Below are 16,916 nucleotides of genomic sequence, written 5' to 3'. Positions count from 1 at the left end.
AGTGCAGCTAAGCCAGAAAGCTTGTCAGCCCTAATACACCTGTCTCTCTTGTCAGTCTCCTGCTCCAAAGTCCTGCCTGCACTTGGAAACTGGAGATGTGAAAGTGGATTTTGCTAGCCTTATTGTAGAATGCAATATCTAATGGACTTGATGCAAATGTTTTGTGGTTGGTATTCAGACTACAACACAACGACAACAGCTGTGAAACTGTATTGTCAATTGACAACAGAAGTGGCTCATCTTTCACAAAGAATAGTACGGCGTATTCAGCATTTGTCTATATTAATATAAATTTGCTATATGCAAGTGTTCGTAAGCAACAAAAGTAAATCTGTCAGAATATATCAGAATCCTCTATATATCAATTTATTCACTCAAAAATATTTGCAAACAATGCAAATGATTTATGTAGCACTAATGACGCTACAGAGCAATCAGCAATGTAGAATAAATACAGAGATCTCCATGCTTGCTGTTGGTTACTGGTCCATGCCGTCACACCATTTCCATGCACAACATCACAGTGTGCGACAATGAGGTGAACCAGAGAAAATATTGCACTATTTAGTTTTGTTTATGGTCTAAATCATAAGAGCAAAGAGACCTCAAGACTGCCTTACTATATATAGCATTTGTGATAGATCTGAGCTGCTGTGAAATATATCATTTTGTAAAATAAAAATAGCATTTTTCACAGCAATGAGTGACCCTAAAAATTAGGCTTACCATACTATCCCTTTAAAGGGATGTAGTTGGCATCCCAATGAATGGGATATGGCGGTCTGGAGACCAGCGCCGGAATCTCGACACCTGTCAGAATCCCGACGCCGGAATCCCATCCACCAGAATCCCGAATTTAAGGGGGAATTTAGGGTTAGGCTGTGAGGGGGAGGAGCCGTTGGGTGAGGGGGATGGGAGGTTAGGGTTACGCTGCAGGTAGGAAGGGTTAGGGTTAGACTGCAGGCAGGAACAGTAAGGGTTAGGCTGTGGGAAGGGAGAGATAGGGGGAGGGTAACGGTTAGCTTAGTTTCTCGTCCCAGTTAGGATTATAGCTGCCAGGATCAGAATTCTGACCGCCGGCATCCTAACTGCCAATACCCTATACCCAACCACCTTTGAACTAGGACACTCATGAAATACACATGTCCTGTGGCTGGCTGACTTCAAGTCTGCATTTCACCAGCTCTGCTTAGATTCATAGGACTCTTCAAAAAAATACTGTCAGCACCTGGAGCCGACAACAGCCCCTCGCTCAACACCTACCCCCATGTCCACCAACCCAGGACCACCGTGGCAGAGATTAGAGAGACCGGTTTGTGAGTTAGGTGGAGTTGAAGCACCAAAAATACAAGAGTTAACAGAACACCTAGGAAACATGTAGACACACAAGCAGGGGGAAAAATAAAGCGAACACGGCCACAAGCCCCTGTCATTTATGCACTAGTCCTATGATTCCAACACTCGCCCAAACACATTTAACACACACACATGCCATAAGCCTCACACATGCAGTGAGACTCTCACATGCCCATCAGACACCGTTAGGCCTCTCTACGGACCCATTGAGCCTCCCTACTTTCTCCTTAAATGAAATCAGACATCTCACACATAATACTTACATGCCTATAATATACAGTATACCTACATGCCATCGAAGCTACCCACATGCCCATCAGACCACTCAACTTCTCCTTATATGCCATCAGACATCACCACATGCTTCTTTTGTGCCCATCTGACCTCCACATACCATTAGACCTTCCCAAAATTCCCTTAACATTCCTGTCAGATCGACCCACATTCCATCAGACCTCATGCACATCATTAGACTTCCCCATGCCCATTGTATGGTCATCAGATGTTCTCCCCATGACAATTATACGCCCATCACTTATACCCCACCATGATCCTTATATGACTGTCAGCTGTTCCTCACATTTCCCTTATATACCCATCAGATGTCCCCCATACCCATGCCTTATATGGCCATCACATGACCTACCATGTCCCTTATATACCCATCAGATGTTCAGCCCATGCCCTTTATATGCCCACCAAATGTTCCCATAACCCTTTATATGCTCAGCAGATATACCCCATGCCCCTTATATGTCCATGAGATGTACCCACAAAACCTTGTGTGTACCCACTTATATTCCATCTCTCTCTCTCCTCCACTTGAATTGTGTTGCTGGATCTTATCTTCCTATGGAGAGAGATTGGAGAGCACAATCTCCTTATCTTTGTGCTCTGATTAGAGGAACTCTGTAACAGCATTGCTGGGACCTCCTCTGCTTCTGCCTGTGCAAAGCAACACAGACACATCCATGCCTGCATAAACCATTGTTGCAGCACCACAATGCTTCACAGTGTAGTGCACGATCGCAATGCCCACTCATGTCCAGACCACTTCTAGCACTGTGAAGCTTTGTGATGTTGCAATGGACAATGGGGCCTTGAAAAATCCAGACATCTTGACATAAAGTCAGTATGTGGGCCCTCTAAGTGAGTTCCTGTTCTGCCTTGTCGATAATCTGACCCTGCACCGGGCACAATGGCATTGGTCTGCTTGTCAATTACTCATGACCAGCAGCTACTATATGGGGCACAAACCTCAGCATCTGGTACTTGGAGAGTCATCAGCTGGGCTTGCTGGGATGCAGCTTTACAATATCAACTGTACATCTACAATATCTAGGAATGTTGTTTCCGCCCACATTACTTCTAGTGATTCAAATATTGCAAGAATCCTCACTGAAAAGGAGATTTTCTGCAATTCATAATCTGGTTGTCTGTGTACTAGAACAGAATAGATGATAACCTTGATAAATAGTAGATCCTAGTGGGCTAAAGGACTTCTGACGCTACTGTGGGAGGAGTAAGGTCGGTGGGCTGCACTTTCACTGTCCATGTCACCATCTATTCCCTTTAGTAACCGGGGGGGATATTTACTAAAGGTCGATTTTGTTTGTATTCATTTGATGTTAGATCAATTTTAAATAGATTTCAATCAATGTTGGGCTTCCAGGGTTAAAACACACATTTACAGTACTAACATTTGAAAATTAATATAAAAAATCATCTGCTAGTAAATGTGTGTTTTAACCCTGGAAGCCCAACATCGTTTAAAATAGATGAAAAAAATAATAATAAAAAATATATCGAACTAACATTGAACAAAAACAAACAAAATCGACCTTTAGTAAATATAGCCCCTGGTGGAGAGCGAAGCAGAGTTAGCCACTGAGCCTGAAGCGTAGCAGGGGTAAATTTAGGGACCCATGTTCCGACCTTCTCCCACCTCTTGGCACGGGTCACGGGTAGTGATGTCAGAGGTCCTTTAGCCTTTTACAATTTAGCCATAACTGAGTTTTTAGCTGTTTGAACAAAACCTTTAGCTGGATTCAGGATACATTTGTTATTCTCAGTAAGTACAGTAAGTAAATTGCATTTGTATACTGTAATTAATGATGTCAATGACCTTATAATGTTCAATGAATCTTAGGATCCAATTTATCAGAATGTAATCAAAGTTTATTATACTAGGTTGAAATTCACATTTTACTCTAGTATAATACTGTTTTCCCCAATGTGATATTTGGGAACACTTTAATGAGATTTATTTTAGACGAAGCTACTGCTTTTTATTACCGTTTCTTGGCCATTTTTCCCAAATTTTAGACACTTGACTTGAAATTGTCATAAAGTTTACTTTCCATACATCTGATGTACAATAAAATAAAGAACATTTACATGCCTTCCACAAACAATAAATGATGGTGATGGCCCAATAGTTGAACGGGAAGTATTTTTATAAGCAACTGTATGCCGAGTCTGACTGATGTTCAAAGGCAAAACCCCTAGGTTTGTAGACTTGGTTTAGTATTTTTGTTTCCTGTTGGTTTGAGGGTTATTAACTGATTTAAAAGGGGAATCATGTATAAGGCATGGTTTAGCCTTGTACATGATTGCTCCTTTAAAAAAACGTCCGAGTTCAGCCGGCATCCAACACGGCTGCCAAACTTGTACTTCATTACATCCCGGCCCATATGAATGGGACAACTCTGGCAACCATGCAGACCTGGATTTAAGGGAAAATATCCCTGTCTGAAGGTGTATTAATGTACCTAGTGTAGGACAGGCGCCAGTGCTCTCTGATAATGATGATTAATAGCATACCAGGTACACACAAATGCCCTTATTTATCAATGAATGATAAAATTTCACTGTGAGTGATAAATTGCACAAGCCAATCAGCTCCTAACTTCCATGTCACAGGCTGGGTTTGAAAAATGACAGGAGCGGGTTGGCTGGTGTAATTTATCACTAACAGTGAAATGTATCACTCATTGATAAATAAGGGCATTAGAGACAGTGCCATCTTAAGATGTATATACTGTACAGTAACTCAAATATGAGTGGATATACACTTTATTTTTCGTTCACACTTCTTTTGAGAACTATAACCAGATTTACTTTCCTCTTTGCTTCAGGCAGAAATTCTGTGTATTTTCAGGACCTGCTCAATAAAGAAGTTGGCTCATTTTTAATCTAAAGGAATCTGGGAAAGAACAATGAAATAAGCCATTTTGCTAAATCAATACACCAGCAATCAAATCACTGAATGTACTGGTCAGTTGCATTAAAAATCAATGGGAAAAGAAGTACAAAATCATGGTGTTTATTAAAAACTGACACAAATCATCAACTTTTAAATTCCTGGTAACCGGTCGATAATTGTTATAAAAAGTTGACTGAGTCTAGTAACACGCCCTTCTGGTTTGATAGGTTCTGTCTCTTTGCTATTTCATTTAATTTTGTATTTTTACGATCTGCGCTAGCCAAAAGCAAGGTCAGGGTCTGATCCTGGAAGTGAAATCTTTAACCACTGCAATCAACAGCGAAAGTTCAGGTTTCAGCATTCACTGCTTATCAGAGCAGCTATCCTGACATGAATAAATTGATAAATTGCCCCTAAACTGCAGCCTTTATCAGCAAGAGTAGCGGCAGCAACAGATGTACAGTAAGATATCTGGAAAATCGTCACCCATTAATTAAAATGCAACAAATCTAGATCGTTACTACATAATTGCTCATCTTATTAATCGTTCTCTCATTAGACTTGATAACAGTAGACAAAGAAACATTGTAAAATCCTTAAAAATAATAGCAATACCGTAGCCGTAGTAGTCTGTTGAATGCAGTTCTAAATAAAACTGCGTGATTAAAATGTAAGAGTTATACGAATGTGTTTCATTTGCACCTGTTCTGTAATCTCTTCATACAAAAAGTGAGTAATGGGCTGTAGGCAGGTGCAGAAGGGATAATGAACCGAGATGTGAAATAGTTTACAAAGATGTATGTGACTATGTGTGATCAGATTTTAAAGCCACAACACCAGAATAGCATCACAGTGATGAGAGATGTTAGTGGAGTTGTCACCATTCTGTCTGTAAACCTCAGGTAGTGAATTCAACATTTCCTCTCCTCCTGGATCAACGCCAAGCAGCAAACCACAGAAAGAACAATAAAAGATGAACCAGCAAATGGCAAGCGGACACTAAACTGTGGCATTTCAGTCTAAACCAGATAGACTGGGGCCAGACACCTTAAAATATACATAGTTCTGTTCACACCTGTTTAAACATAAGCATGTACATAGTACACACAATTACTAACTCTTGTGTATTTAATCTCCAGTCGCTGACTAGAAATGTATATTTAATTAAACTAATACCAGCAGAATTCTGGGCTGTCATCCAAACTCTGAACTTCAAAAAAACAAAACAAAAAACAACAGAAAGGTTTGAACCAGAAGTCTGCTAACTACTGTACCATGTCTAAGAAGTGCCCATTGAAAGAGAATTAGATGTATCAGCTCTTGCCGCACTTAATTGCCCCACATATTCTCTCAATCACAGCATCTCCCCTATGAGATACTAGAAAATAATAATTAAAGAAGGTAAAAATGCAATATTCATCAATAGAAATAGTATTGGGGGTAATTCTGAGTTGATCGCAGCAGGAACTTTGGTGGTCATTCCGAGTTGTTCGCTATTTTTTTGTTCGCACAAGGTATGAGCAAAATTGCCAACATGTTGCAAAATTGTGAATATCCGCCACCAACATATTTTTGCCAATTCGTTCGCAGTATTACACAATGTGGGCGTACGCCAAATGACATCGCAGCAATGCGAAGGCATCGCATTAACACAAACGTCAACGTAAAATTACTAAGTTTTAGTAGATTTACACATTTTTCTTAAAAGTGCACACTTTTGCGGAAAAACGCACAACAATGGGTTTTTTTTCTATTAAGTGAAATTACACCTTTCAGTTTAAAGTCCACAAGCCCTCCTTAATTACGAATCCAATTAGTGTAATGAATGATAATGTTCATGACCAATTAAGTCTTCAAAAAATACCTGAAGAACACTTTGTAGGCATAATTGGCCATCAACATTTAAATGTTTAAATTATAAATATAGATGTTTTAAATGTGCCTGGTCTAATTTTTTTTGTTTTTGTTTTTTGTGTAGAGGTTTAGTTTGTGAATGAAGGTGTTTACATGTTTATTTAGACAATAACCTCCTAACTGTATTTTTGCTTTTTAAATAAATCTTACGTTAGATGTGTGAAATGTTTAAGGTAATCAATTTCTGCTAGGCAATCTGCTGTTCCTTTATTGCATTAATAAACACAACACCCGCTTAACTTGAAATATATAGTTTTTATTGTTTGTCATATTTTTTTTTTAAACTGAAAATATAAAATGTTTATAAATAAAAATTATGCAAATTTTTGCAGCTGGTCCACATTAGCCAGCAAGGCTTCCAGATTTTGAAACATGGTGGCCAGAATGCCCACAAAAGTTGTGGGATCTCCAACTGCAACATCTGAAATTAAGAGGCAACATAAACATTACTAACTTACTCACATTATTTATTTTACAAGCAAGGCACAAAGCACACTTTAATGCAGGCATGTCCAAACTGAGGCCCTCCAGCTGTTGTGAAACTACATATACCAGCATGTCAAGACACAGTTTTGGGGTCAGAGAATGCAAAACTGTGTCAGGGCATGCTGGGATGTGTAGTTTCTCAGCAGCTGGAGGGCCGCAGTTTGGACAGGCCTGCTTTAATGCCTAAGTGACTACATCATGTCTGTTTTAAGGATAAATCAGTAGCAGAACAACACAGAAGCCTGCTCAGCAATGTTTGTTTTTAACTATTATTTTTTAATAAAGTGTACCACACCATGGGTTAAATTTACTAATATGGGAGTTCTATTTAAGATGGGACATTAACCATAGCAACCAATCAAATTCAACATATTATCTTGTAGAAGGGGCCACAAAAATTACAAGTATAATCTTATTGGTTGCTATGGGCAACATCCCATCTTAAAGAGAACTACCATCTTAGTAAATGTAACACCATGTTGGCATTCATTCACATCTGGAGTGAAGCCGACTTATCTTTTTGGGGATTGGCCCTGCATCATCACACTGCATATCAACATCTTCAGAAGGACAACATATCGTAGCATACCCACACTCCCTGAAAGCCTGCCTTACTTACTACATAAGTTCCAACATGTTTTTAAATTAAATGTTATTTATTTTTGAGCGTAAATTTCACAACAAAAATCACTGTGTCCTTAGCCAGCCTAACAAAGTGAAGCATGCGAATTCAATGTGCAAATATTGGAATACCCAACCACAAGTGTAAAAGTCCAACAACATACTACACTCCACTCACGTCTAACTGTTTAGCAGATAATGTTGCACATACAAACCCTGTTGTCCTGGGCAACCCTGTCGACATAATGAGTGTCGACCTAGAGTGGGCATCCTCAACATTGCAGACGTAGACACTGTACATCTAATGTTCCTCACACAAATGTAAATGCAACATCCATACCATGATGAAGAAGACAAACATTTTACCTTGGCAAAAGATTTTACCCAGTACAACACTGCATTTATTAGGATGTGTAGTTAAATTTGGTTAAAAATTAAATGTCAATGAGTGTCAACTTACTGTCCTGTGCCACTTGATCACCTACCAGAAGTGCCTCCGGGGCCTCTGCTGCCCATTCCGAAGGCAAAAGATTGGGGCTGAGAAGGGGACTGGGAAGGAGAGGGGGAATGGGTGACAGAAGAGGAGGGGGGCTGAGAAGGGGACTGGGAAGGAGAGGAGGAATGGGTGTGAGAAGGGGAGGGGGGCTGAGAAGGGGACTGGGAAGGAGAGGGGGAATGGGTGTGAGAAGGGGAGGGGGGCTCAGAAGGGGACTGGTCGGGGCTCCCAGCAGCAGCAGCTTGCCGTTGTGCTCGGCCTAGAATGACATATGTAATATTTTGTTTGTAGCATGAAAATTTTTAACAACAGCATTTTTCAATTACTCTGTTCTGTCCCATGTTAAAGACACAGGGGTAACATTAATAGGTTTTTCTTATTTTGAAACTGGTGAGGTTGCCCATAGCAACCAAACAGATTATATGTAACATTTATTAAGCTGCTTCTAGAATATAATAGATTGAATCTGATTGGTTGCTATAGGCAACATCTCCAGTTCTAAAAAAAACCAACCTTATTAAAATTACCACACTGAGCAAGTTATTGGGTTCAATTGACAGCCTGTGTAGCAACTCTGTACAACAACATGCACTTTTTCAGAAGCACCTTGCTACACAGTCAGTACTGCTTGCCCTACCCACACACTCATGTTTATTGTACAAGTTTATTGTAAGTGTGCTAATTTACACACTCTCACTTAGTGAAAGTATGCAAAGTATTTGCTAAAAATCTGTTATGCACTGTAATATTTTACTTACTGCGCCTACGTAGGGTACGGATTTGTTGGCGGAGCTCCGCCAACAGGTCCGGCGTACGCCTGCGGAGGTCGCTCCAGCGCCTCTCCAACTGTGTAACGGTCCTCCGGCTGCGGACGCGGGTCCGCAATAAGCGCCGGACCTCCGCGTAGGCCTCACGCTTCACCCTATTTGGGACAAAGGGCCCTGCGCGGCCTACGCGGCGGTCCATCACTGCCACTAGTACGCGCAGCTCGCGGCGTGTGAATGCTGCTGCGCGCATCATGGCAATGGCGTTTTCCATATATGGGCTTATATTTATAGTTTGTGGTTGCATGTGATTGGTTGGAAATGTATGGTGTCATCTGTAATCAACTTTATTGATATGTGTACATTGATGTGCAGGACAGTTTGTATAGTTCTCACGGGCACATGCGGACACACACACACAAACACACACACGTATTATTAAAATATGACTTCACATCATAAACATATTAGTCTTCACACATATATAAAATAAATACTTTATAAACTATTAAAAACTATTGGATACAACAATCTTACACAACATACATGAAAAGGAGAATATTGCCATAAAAAAATGTACTGAAACAAAATAAAAAAATACTCTCAAAACTCACTCAAATGTGCTCACTCAGAAATGTCCACCGTGCTTTAGTAATTTTCTGCATACACCCACACACAGGCTGCATGCAAGGCGTTCATATAGCCAGTGCAGCAATTACTGCACCAATTAGCATAATATACACCTGCGCGGAATTCCGCACCGGAAAACGCAAGCAGCTATAAATACCTGAACACTCGTGCATACACACATGCTACCAGCAATGTGGCTACTCGTGAGCAGACGGCAGCAGAGATGGACGAGGTGCAGAAGCAGATGGCAGCACTAACACAGAGAAGATTAGCACTGCGGAGGCAGATGCTTGATTTTGCAAATGCAGACTCAGAAATACCAGGACCCAGTACTATACAAACTCCTTCTGCTACCCAGGAGTTAGGAGTGAATCCCCTGCAAGACATAGCTAGTGGGGAAACTGAGGGTGATTCTGGACTAACAGCTCAAACACAAACTACACAAGCAGCTAGTGAAGAGGAAGATGGTGATGAAGGTCAGGATGATAGCTCACAGGCTACTTCCAGAAAAAAAAAAGACAGCCCGCATTCACTAAGAGGGAGTTACGGATTTTGGTCACACAGGCCATGCAAAAAATACATCGAGGACCCAAAAACATGGGTGCTGCAACCAAAGACAGAATTTGGAGGGACATCACTAATTCTATTAATGAAGTTGGCTCAATAGTCCGCACCTCGCAGGAAGTTCGAAGACGGTAAGTGTATATTGCCAGTCCATTTTCTGTGCCAAGTATTATTAAAAAGTAACTTAGATGTGATGTTGCCTATAGCAACCAAATGCATAGCATGTGTACTATATATTAAAGCAGGTTTCCAAAATGTAACACTACCTTGCCCCTGTTTTTCACCACATATGTAGTTGGGCCGACTTCAAATCCCGCCTGAAGGGCAAGAGGTCTGCGGAGTGGAATGCCTCGAGGGCAACAGGGGGAGGACCAGCTGCCACTGTGGAATACACAGATCTGGAGGAGATAGCGATGGACTGTGTGAGCTACGAGGAGGGGGTTGGGGTGTCTTATATGGACACGGACCTGCCTGAAATACTCCATGCACATGACTTGCCAGGTAAATTTACACACATTTTTTTTTTTAATTTAAACAAAAATCTCATATTGTTTTTATCTACTCTTTTTCCACTCATTCTTCTATTTGCTTTGCACATAACACAGCACAGGGGGGTGAGCAGGTAGAGTCACAGGAGGGTTATGTGGCTGAGGCTGAGGTGGAGGGACCTAGTGTGTCTGGCAGCGTGGGACCACAAATCCCACCCATCCAGATTCCAACTGGCCCCCCCCACCCAACCCTCTGCTATCCCGGAAATCCTGACTGAAATAGCCAGGTATGGTGAGAGCCTGAATGCTTTTCAGGACAGGATGCTCCGGCTCACTGAGCACAGAACCAGTGTGGAGCAAGGTGTAGCTCAACTCTGCCAAGGTCTGGCAGAGATCAGGCAGGGACAAGATCAACTCGCCTCCTCCTTCCATGAACTTGCCAATTCCATGCGGCAAGGGCTCCAGGACATCGCTGTCTCCCTTGCCCACAGTGGCAGAGAGCCAGCCACATCGGCTCCCTCCCCTCCCCCTGCCCAGGAAGAACATCCCACTGGGCAGGGCCCTCGAAGGTCGCTCCGCAGACCAAGCCAAGAAGAACATCATCAGGCGGGGGGAAAAAAGAGAAAGTGATGTCTCTCCAGATGGGCAGCACCCATGTTTTACATATTGCCTCGATGTGTTTTTTTATTTTGGCTTGTGTGGCCAGAATGTAGAACTCCCTCAAAGTGAAATGTTTTCTTTAAATTGTAGCCTGTGAGTTATTTGTGCCTACACCTGAGCCATCTTCCTCTCCCTAGCGTGCTGTGTATGTTTGTGTGTTTGTTCCGGAATCTACCTCAGTTCCCCTAAAAGTTTAGTCTGGCTGGGGGTTCACTTACTTAATTGAAAAAAACTAATTCTGGCAGAATAAGGGGTTACCATAGTACTGGGTTCTGCTATGTGCATTTGCCCAATGCCATCTGCTTGCTGCTATGTCCATCTCTGTATGTGATGCTCATTTGTAGCCATGTTGTGTTGATTTTGAACTTTATTTGAAGTAAAAAAAAATTACTTTACAATTGTTTGTGTGTTTTATTAAAGGTTATGCACTCATGAAAACTGTGCCCTGTAAACTTGAACATGGCATATTGACATTTGTGGAACAAGGGAACAATCAGAATATTAAGACAAACATTGCATAGTGTAATTTTAAATCTGTATGCCTTGCACAACACTTAAATTAACATATACAAAAAAATTAACCAAAAAAAAACTTGGGTTACTAGGGGCAACATGCCATAGTATTAGATATGGACACATATTTTTTTATTATTTTATTTATTTATTTTTTAAATAAGTCACATTAAATGTAGGCTGCATTATGGTGCTCATGTTATTTGGTGTGTACAAAGGAATATGTCTATGTTGAGAAGATTTAGCTGATGTAGTTTATTAGTTAGTTTAGTCACATTTGAGATTATAAAACAAATAATTTAAACATGCATTTAACATCAGTTAATTTTTATTAGTTCAAAAAATACAGTGCATTATTTGTGAGTTTGTCAGATTTGTTTGTGCTAACAATACAAATATGAAGTGGCCATATAATTGCTGCTTGTATTATTTTGTAAGAGCAGTGTTTTGCAAGTAAATGCTCAACAGGTGAATTCAGTTGCTAATTAATTGCTAATTAGAGCACACACACACTTGTAACAGTACTTCGCAAGTGCTGAGTAGCTGCAGACTCACTCTTCTGCTGCGTGAAGATAGCGAAAATTTGTTATGTACTTTTAACATAGGATACGCATTTTTGCCAAAAACACGCCTACTGCTGGATGCATACTCCCACACTAGCCGCCCACTTTCACGCCCATGTCGTAGGATTGCGAAGCCGTACCTCTGCCACGCCTCCGTCACTCCCCGTTTTCGTTTGTGTAGTACGAGCAGTTTTCTTTGTAGTAATTCTGCACAAGTGTCGTATCGCTATGCTTGCGCATGCGTATTTTCGCTTTTGCGCATGCGCAGTTTGTGGGTTTCCTGCCGTTTGCGATGCGATGATCTGCTGCGAACAACTCGGAATGAGGGCCTTTGTTAGCAGTTGGGCAAAACCATGTGCACTGCAGGGGAGGCAGATATAACAAGAGTGTTAGATTTGGGTGTGGTGTGTTCAATCTGCAATCTAAATTGCAGTGTAAAAATAAATCAGCCAGTATTTACCCTGCACAGAAACAAAATAACCCACCCAAATCTAACTCTCTCTGCACATGTTATATCTGCCTCCCCTGCAGTGCACATGGTTTTGCCCAACTGCTAACAAAGTTCCTGCTGCAATCAACTCAGAATTACCCCCATTGTCATGGGATGTACCATAGATGATATACAAATTCTGATCTATTTTCAATGTAGATGCAGATTTCTAAGTTAACTCTGAGTTAACTTGTTAAGAGATTTACTAAAATGTGTTTATTGAGCATGTGATTTACAAAAATCAAAACCACATTATTTAAAGCTCTTGAAAACTGGTAGGTTTTTCCAGAGTGGTCCTAATAGGTGAGATAAGTAGCTGAGACAAAAAAATAAATCACCCTCTTACTGGTGATCTGGCAATTGGCTGCATGTGGTTTCCTTAGGACAGCATATCCCATCCAGTTTGAGTTTTTAGACTTCAAACGCTGGACTGTGAATACGGTGGTTTAGCTCTGAAAACTGTGTGATGCGCAGCAGTTTGAAACTGCATATAAATATCCTGCTCAGTTAATTTTCCTGATTAAAGACTAATTTATAGAAGATGGAAAGGAGGGAATACCGCACAGGATATAGTAGATGTCAGAGAGTGATTTTCTAAATACCAAAATCGAATGATTGAAAGAAAACGCTGTTTTCTAATTCTAATGTTACTTGGCGGTGCACCCTGAGTCAGTATGGGAACATGAGACAATAAGGAGAAAAGAAGACTCTTTTGTGGGCGCACTCTTAACTTTAAACAATATGTAGATTAGTCAGAATAGATTAAAAATCAAATTTTAATGGTTTCACAAAATTAAGATAGTCAGTGGTTCATGAAGAAAGTAACAGTCAAAAGGTGACAATATATTCAAATAGCACAAAGTGCTGATACGTGATGGAAACTGAATTCCGGCTGACGGAATAAGTTCTGAGTGTTGTAAGCAATAGCTTAAATATTAGACGGTACGTTCCAATGGTAAGCAAATCCCTGTTTTGTGTTCCATGTCAGAACATACAAATAATACAGTATGGACACTGATTTATCTTAAGGGCAGTATATATATCTCTCATATCCAGCCAATTTATGAAAGGAAAGAAAAAGAGTGGAAAATGAGATGGCAGTGTGAATCTTCTGTCAGTGTTAGACACTGTGCGTGCTAAACCAATGAGCTCTACTAAACTGAGTATTCCTCAATGGTCACCCACTTGAGTACTGACCCAGCCCAACACTGATTAGCTTCCGAGATCGAACAGCTTCGGGCGTTTCCAGTGTGGTATGATAGTAGAGAGAATGAACAATGATTGGAAGCTCTGGAATCACTGATGAGAGTTCACGAATTTACATAGTTATTCAGGACAGATGACAGAGATAAGCCAATAGGGGAAACCAGATGGATCTGCTGCCAATGTTAGACAGGGACGTGGCCCTGAATCAATGGTGAGAGTCCATGAAATGGAGGAAAGGGGGAAAAATAAGTAAGCAATGATACCAGTCTAATTAGACTGATGAGAATTCTTTCACAAAAAATCTAATTGGTGGCAATAGTTGAATGGAATGCAATATTAATTCTGAAATTGGCTGGATTTGTCTATTAAATAGTAATAAAAAAAATGCCTAAGTACAGGATGTCTGAGATAAAGAAAACAGAGACAAATGGAAGAAGATAACAATATAACCTTTCTCTTTCTCAGTGGTTCTATGAGAACTGTTACACTTCCTACAATTGTTTTTAATACTCACAACCTTACTGAATACTATGACTACATTTTCATTAAAGACAGTACTTATATCTAAACGCAGAAATTTAGATGAATACGGCGATATTTTTCAGACACCTTTCAGAACCCAGCTACTCCCAAAGATTGGAGATCATATCTTTCTAAATTACAGAAAAACCTACAAAAAAGGATTAGACTCATGTGGGACATTACTACCTTAGAGAACTATCATAAAACCAAAATCTCACCTAGAGGTCTATGACCCCGTGTTTTCCCTTCCTTTCCCCTTCCTTTCCCCTGGCCACAGAGAATTTAAAGGCTGAGTGGGAAGCGGCTTTACTGAAATGCTCCTATGAGTTGACCCTGATACTCATTAAACATGACAATTTAGTTTTAGATCAAGTTGAAAAGAGTATTGAGGAACTAGGCACAACATTAGAAACCTGGGAGAAGGACCTCACCTTCCAAAATACATTTGATAAGTACAAAAGGAACTAGATACGTATGAAACCTCTATAATAGAACGGAAATGCAATAAGTTCCACAGAGATAAAAGCGATTTCTCCCAAGGAAATATATTCCGATGGAATTTTTACATCCCAAGAGGTAGAGGAGGACCCACAAGGGAGGACATCACCTCTTCTGAAAGAGAATCCTCATACAGTGAAGACTCCTCCACAGAACATTTGGAAGGAGCCTCACTGACATCCAAACGCTACAACAGTGAGGATCCTTTTTTAGGGAAAGGTCAACGTTCAAGAGGCAGAAACAAATATCGAGGAAGACAAGACGAGGGGGGGCGAAACACCGACAAAAACAATCGCGATTGGGATCCCCCAAGGACCTCTCGTTACCCAATACGGAAAACCAGGAAGTATTGACCACAGATAGGCTACAAATTATTAATCTTAGTACCAGAATCCTAACGGAAGATCAGGTGGAAGTCCTAAGTAAAGGACTCTCATTCTCACCCACATTACCATTCAATAGGTTTAATGGGAAAAAGATCTCAGGCTCTTTGGCCGTAAATTATTATTAAAAAAATGATTTGCCAAATCCAGCAATAAGGATCACTCCATTACCTATGATCACTCTCACCATTGATTCAGGGCCACGTCCCTGTCTAACATGGGCAGCAGATCCATCTGGTTTCCCCTATTGGCTTATCTCTGTAATCTGTCCTGAATAACTATGTAAATTCGTGAACTCTCATCAGTGATTACAGAGCTTCCAATCATTGTTCATTCTCTCTACTATCATACCACACTGGAAACGCCCGAAGCCGTTCGATCTCGGAAGCTAATCAGTGTTGGGCTGGGTCAGTACTCAAGTGGGTGACCAGTGAGGAATACTCAGTTTAGTAGAGCTCATTGGTTTAGCACGCACAGTGTCTAACACTGACAGAATATTCACACTGCCATCTCATTTTCCACTCTTTTTCTTTCCTTTCATAAATTGGCTGGATATGAGAGATATATATACTGCCCTTAAGCAGGGCCGGTGCAAGGTTTCTTGGCACCCTAGGCAAAACATCTGCCTACTGCCCCCCAACACTATCACTTTCCCAGTCAGTAAGGTGAAAGTGATTAGGCAGAGTCTTATACATTTCCCAGTCGTCTGACTGCATTGACTACAACAAGGATGTATCTCTCAAAGGGTGTAGTACTGGTGACCGGCGGTCTCCTGACCGGCGGTCACCTTACCGACGCCGGGATCCCGGCAGCATACCGACGCCGGGATCCCGGCGGGGAGGGGCGAGTGCAGCAAGCCCCTTGCGGGCTCGCTGCGCTCGCCACGCTTCGGGCTCGGTGGCGACCTGCGGTCGCCACGGGTTCTATTCCCACTCTATGGGTGTCGTGGACACCTACGAGTGGAAATAGTCCCTGTTGGTCGGCATGCCGACCATCGGGATAGTGAGCCGTCGGGCTCATGGAGGAGGTCATGTGACTGTCGGTCAGCTGACCGGCGGTCACATGAATACCACCCCTCTCAAAGACATCCTTAATTATTTGATGGGTATCCCCTTCCCAGATCCTGGCACCCTACTATCCAGCTGCCTATCTCTTTCTATTTGATTTTGTCTCATACATCCATACACTGCCTCTCACATACATACATCCATACACTGCCTCTCTCATACATACACTGCCTCTCTCATACATACATACATACATACATACATACATACATAAACTGCCTCTCACATACATACATACATACATACATACATACATCCATACATACACTGCCTCTCTCATACATACATACATACATACACTGCCTCTCCTATACATACATGCATACACTGCCTCTCCCATACATACATCCACTGTCTCTCTCATACATACATACATACATACATACATACATATATACACTGCCTCTCCTATACATACATTCATACACTGCCTCTCCCATACATACATCCACTGTCTCTCTCATACATACATACATACATACATATATAT

At 41.2% G+C, this 16,916-nt stretch overlaps 1 long non-coding RNA gene and 2 pseudogenes across 1 annotated transcript in view; 2 read left to right on the top strand and 1 right to left on the bottom strand.

Moving 5' to 3' along the window:
• LOC134948636 (uncharacterized) overlaps window positions 1-5,165 on the top strand; it is a 36,452-nt gene extending 31,287 nt beyond the window's left edge. The window contains exon 3 of the long non-coding RNA XR_010182990.1: window positions 4,494-5,165. This is a non-coding gene — a long non-coding RNA (uncharacterized LOC134948636). The remainder of the gene's footprint in view (window positions 1-4,493) is intronic.
• Window positions 5,166-13,898: 8,733 nt separating this feature from the next.
• Window positions 13,899-14,017, bottom strand: LOC134947651 (5S ribosomal RNA; annotated as a pseudogene).
• A 1,679-nt stretch (window positions 14,018-15,696) lies between these two features.
• Window positions 15,697-15,815, top strand: LOC134944564 (5S ribosomal RNA; annotated as a pseudogene).
• Window positions 15,816-16,916: the final 1,101 nt, after the last annotated feature.

The sequence above is a fragment of the Pseudophryne corroboree genome, chromosome 1 (genome assembly GCF_028390025.1).
Source record: "Pseudophryne corroboree isolate aPseCor3 chromosome 1, aPseCor3.hap2, whole genome shotgun sequence".
NCBI classification, from domain to species: domain Eukaryota; kingdom Metazoa; phylum Chordata; class Amphibia; order Anura; family Myobatrachidae; genus Pseudophryne; species Pseudophryne corroboree.
Note: the sequence above shows the minus strand (reverse complement) of the source record. Positions and strands in the feature narration are given on the sequence as shown.